This window comes from Dromiciops gliroides, chromosome 5 (genome assembly GCF_019393635.1).
Source record: "Dromiciops gliroides isolate mDroGli1 chromosome 5, mDroGli1.pri, whole genome shotgun sequence".
Lineage (NCBI taxonomy): Eukaryota > Metazoa > Chordata > Mammalia > Microbiotheria > Microbiotheriidae > Dromiciops > Dromiciops gliroides.
In genome coordinates, this window is record NC_057865.1 from 596,540 (window position 1) to 601,188 (window position 4,649).

The window sequence follows — 4,649 nt, forward strand, 5'->3', positions numbered from 1 at the left end:
TGTGTGTATGTTTCCTTTTGGTTTGTTTCTTCTCTCTCAACATGACTAATATACATAATTACACATATATAACCTATATGAAATTGCTTATCATTTTAGGGAGGGGGAGGAAAAGAGGGAGGAAGAGAAATTAAAACTAAAAAAAGTTTTAAATGAATGTTGGGGCAGCTAGGTGGCACAGTGGATTAAGCACCGGCCCTTGATTCAGGAGGACCTGAGTTCAAATTTGGCCTCAGACACTTGACACTTACTAGCTGTGTGACCCTAGGCAAGTCATTTAACCCTCATTGCCTCACCAAAAAAAAAAAAAAGAATGTTAAAAATTGTCTTTACATATAGTTGGAACACTTCATGAATTTGCACGTCATCCTTGCGCAGGGGCCATGCTAATCTTCTCTGTATCATTCCAATTTTACTATATGTGCTGCTGAAGTGAGCACCTTTACATGTAGTTGGAAAAAATAAGACACTACTAAAAATACATAGAGGACAGTAAAGGGCAATGTAGGCAAGACTGAGGAATTAAAAACAAGAAACAAAAAGCACCATCTTTGAGGATTTTAAATAGATTCATTGGAATTCCATCACCTCCTTTAGACATTGTTAGCAATGCCTCCTAAGGCCACTCAACTTCATTGTCTAGGATGTCTGCTTCTAGATCAGTAGGTACACCATGGTGGTTATCTGGGCTATTAAGTTCTTCCTTGTATACTTATTTTGTATTCTTGCCACCTCTTCTTAAGTGATTCTGCTTTTGTTAAATCCCTGCCATTCTGGTCTTTTATCATGCCTATTTTTGCATGACATTTTCCCTTGATAACTAATTTTCTTGAAGAGATCTTGTCTCTTTCCCTTTCTGTTGTTTTCTTCTATTTCTTTGCCTTGCTCTTCTCAGGAATTCTGCACTCAGTTCGCTATATCTTTCCTTTTCTCCCTTCTATTTCCCTTCCCTTCTGTCCCTGGCCATTTGGAAAGCCTGATCAGATGACCACCATTTTGCTTTCTTGTGCTTCTTTTTCTTGCCTCCTGCCCAAGTGTAAATCTCGGCGTATGGATCTTCAGCCTCTAATCCCGTAAAGTTATTCATCACTTCCCCTTCATACTCATAAGAGATGTTATTTAGGTCACACTTGTATGGCCTGATGGCTTTTCCTTAACTTTCGTTTTTCTGAACTTCGCAATAAGAAGCTCATGATCTGAGTCACAGTCAGCTCTAGGTCTTGTTTTCATGGAGTGTAAAGAGCTTCTCGACCTTTGGCTGTCAAAGATATAATCCATCAGATTCAATATTGACCATCCAGTGATATCCGTGTGTAGAGTTGCCTTTTGGGTTGTTAAAGAAACTCGATCAGTCTCTGCCCTGATTCATTCTGTCCTCCAAGGCCAAACTTGCCTGTTTTTCCAATGCCCTTTCTATTTTGCATGTTAGCACTCCAATCCCTTATGATGAAAGTGACATCTTTGTTACTTCTAGAAAATGCTGCGGGTCCTCATGGAACTGATCGACTGGTCTCAGCATCAGTGGTTGGAACACAGCCATATTACTGTGATGCTGAATGCTTTGCCTTGGATTTGAACAGATATCATTCCGTCATTTTGGAGGTTCTACCCTAGGATGTCCTTCTCACCCTTTTATTGACTATGGGGCTACTCCATTTCTTCTAAAGGATTCTTGCCCACAGCAGTATATGTCAAGATCATCTGAATTAAACTCAGCCATTCCTGTCCATTTACATTCACCAATACCCATGATGTCAATCTTTAATCTCTCCATGTCCTGTTTGAGCACATCTAGTTGGGTTCATAGATCTTACATTTCAGGTTCCTGTTCCATACTGATCTTTACAGCATCGGGCTTTCCTTTTGTCAACAGATGCACCTGCAGCTGAGCTTCCTTTCAGCTTTGGTCCAGCCACGTCATTAGTACTGGAACTACTTATAATTGCCTTCTGCTCTTCCCCAGTATTAGGGCACCTTCCTTTCTGACCTGAGGGGATCATCTTTAGGTGTCATGTCTTTTATCATGTCAGTGCTGTCTGTGGGGTTTTCTTGGCAAAGACACTAGAAGACACCTAGGGAGGGAGGAGGGGGCTCTTCTCAAAATTAAACCTGTTAGACCTGATAAAACTGGGAGGACTGCTCACTCTGATGGGGGCCTGAACCCCTTCCCCCGGTAGCACTCAGCTCATCACTTGGATACCAAAGCACCTTGGCAGGCACGTTTATTTCCTTTAGTGAATCCCAAGCAGCTGGAGACTCCAGGGCAGGAAGGTCCCTTCTAAGAGTTAGGGCTCCCTACAAGATCACACAGCATGGTAGGAAGAGCCCTGGGTTCTAATCTTGTCTGTATACCTATCATGTGTTTTGGCCTCTGTAACATAAACTGTAAAATGGGATGGTTATGGCAGACCATCCAGGAGCTTCCCAGGGTCCTCTCAATAGGGAGAGGTGTTAGGTCTGGACTTTCTCAGACCGTGTTAGCAGGAGAAAGTGTTTGGTAGAGGTAGGAACCTGGTAGACAGTTGCACTGCCTCCACTTCTGCTTGGAAGGGGCTGGACCTGCCTCTGCTGTTTCCTGGTCCATTTTCTCAGGTGCCAGGCTGTTTTGTGGGTATTTGGCTGGGCCAGGAATTACTTACAGCCCAACCTGTTAGGGATAGACAACTTCCTTTTCTTGAGAGCTCAAGGCCCCCCTGGGGCCTTGGGGATTAGCACCTGGCCCAGGTCAATAACAATTCCTAAGGTGTGCAGGTGTGCCACACACCTGTCAGAAGGAGATTTAGCTTCCCCTCCCTGCTACTCCCCACCCCAGGATTGTATAACCATGGGGTCCTGTTCCCACAACCATATAAAAGGCCAGGGAGAGCAGCTTTCAGATCACAGCAAAGAGGATAATCCCAAGGCCAGTGGGGATTAGGGGGTGATTGGAGCTGGGAGTGGGCAAGCAGGACAGTCCCATAAGGGGAGCAGCCTCCCCCAACCCTTGTTACATGCCTCCAGACAGGCTGGCAGCAAGGAGACTGTCCGACATGTTTGTCTTTGATAGAAGGGGGAGTCTGGTGTGTGTGTGTGTGTGTGGTGAGAGAGAGAGAGGGTATATGGTGTGTGTGTGTGTATGTGTGTGAGTGTGTGGTGTGTGTGACTGGGGATGTGTATGTGTGTATGTGAGTATGTGTGTGTGTGTGTATGTGTGTGTGTGTGTGTGAGTGTGTGTATGTGTGTGACTGGGGATGTGTGTGTGAGAGAGAGAGATGCTCTTGGGATGTGGGTGGGGTTGCCAGCTCTGGGATCCTGATGGGCTCAGCAGACAATCAGCAAGCTCTCTTCACAGGCTGGACTCTGGCAAGGCAAAGATGGGGAAGCTGGTGTAGAAGAGGGAGACACTTGGCTCAGGGCAGCCCAGCGTGCAGGCTTCTGAACAGAGATTCAAGGCCAGCTCTTCCCAACACTGTACCCAGGGCTTGGAGTACCCATGAGAAGGCCAGGCAGGCTTTTCTTCACTGCACAGTGAAGAGCATCTGCCTTGTATCTCCCTTTTGAGCCAACCGCAGCTCCCCAGCCCCAGCCCAGTGCCTCGCTGGTGTCTGGTGCACACTAGGCTCATCACACATCCTGGGATGGCCACAATCTTGTATTACCTTTGAATGTTCCCATATGTATACACGGCCCCCTCCAAGATGGTGTGGTCTTTCAGAGAGCCAATAGTGCATGTCTGTCTTCACCTTTCTCCAGTATCTAACCAGCATTTGGAGCTTAATGAGTGCTTGTTGATTGATCCCTGAAGTGCTGGGCCTAGGAGACTCTGCCAGGTCAGAGGGTCAGCATCAGGCTGGCCTTAGCCACATCTGCCCCAGAGCCTGCTGACTAGGCCTGGGAAGACAGGCAGGGCAGAGCAGGACATGTACCAATGAAGCCACATGTCCTGGAGTGCCAAAGCCCTCTTTGGGAAGGCTTGGGGGCTGCGTTGGTCGGGGTGAAAATGTTGTTTACAGCTCACATTCATTGGTTAGGCAGTGCCCCATTGTGCCTTGTGGATAATGTGTGGGGGTTTGGAAAGGGGGGGTGGCTGGCAGCCAGTGTCCCCAACTACCTGAGGCTGCTTGGGAGCTAGATGAGATCTGGAAAGGCAGCAGAGGAGATCTTAGGGGAAGGGAGGGGAGAGGGGAAAACATAGGTGGGGTGGGGGCTGTGTTGTCACCCACTTGGAGTGGGCCCCTGCCAAGTCTAGGAATGTCACACTCCATTATTCGGATGCCTAATTACATGGGCAAAATTTTCCCGGGCCAAACGTTTCCTTCTCTCCTCCCCTTCTCCCTCCCTCCTTCCTCTCCTCCCCCTCCATTCCAGCCGGCTGACCTGAGACTCACCCATCCAAGGAATTCTATGCTTTAGGGCCAAAGGGAACTCATGTTCCAAAGCCTTGGCATCCCAGAAAGCTGCTTCAAATGGAAGCCCATAGGAGTGGAGCATGTCCAGCAGGCCTGAGGTGACAGACCTACCCCGTCCCACGCTCTGATTGCATCTCAGAGTACTGAAGTTGGTCCTGGGCACTGAATTTTAGGATGGATTTTGACAAGGGAAGCCAAGCTTAGGAACAGCAAATGCACCATTTATCAGCTGGTCAGCCTCCAACATCGCACTCTGAAAAC

The 4,649-nt window shown here is 47.5% G+C and overlaps 1 non-coding gene across 1 annotated transcript; it reads right to left on the reverse strand.

The window, feature by feature from the left end:
* Positions 1-333: 333 nt before the first annotated feature.
* LOC122730296 lies at positions 334-440 on the reverse strand. The gene has a single exon (XR_006353481.1). It is a non-coding gene; the product is annotated as a U6 spliceosomal RNA (small nuclear RNA).
* Between the last annotated feature and the right edge of the window lie 4,209 nt (positions 441-4,649).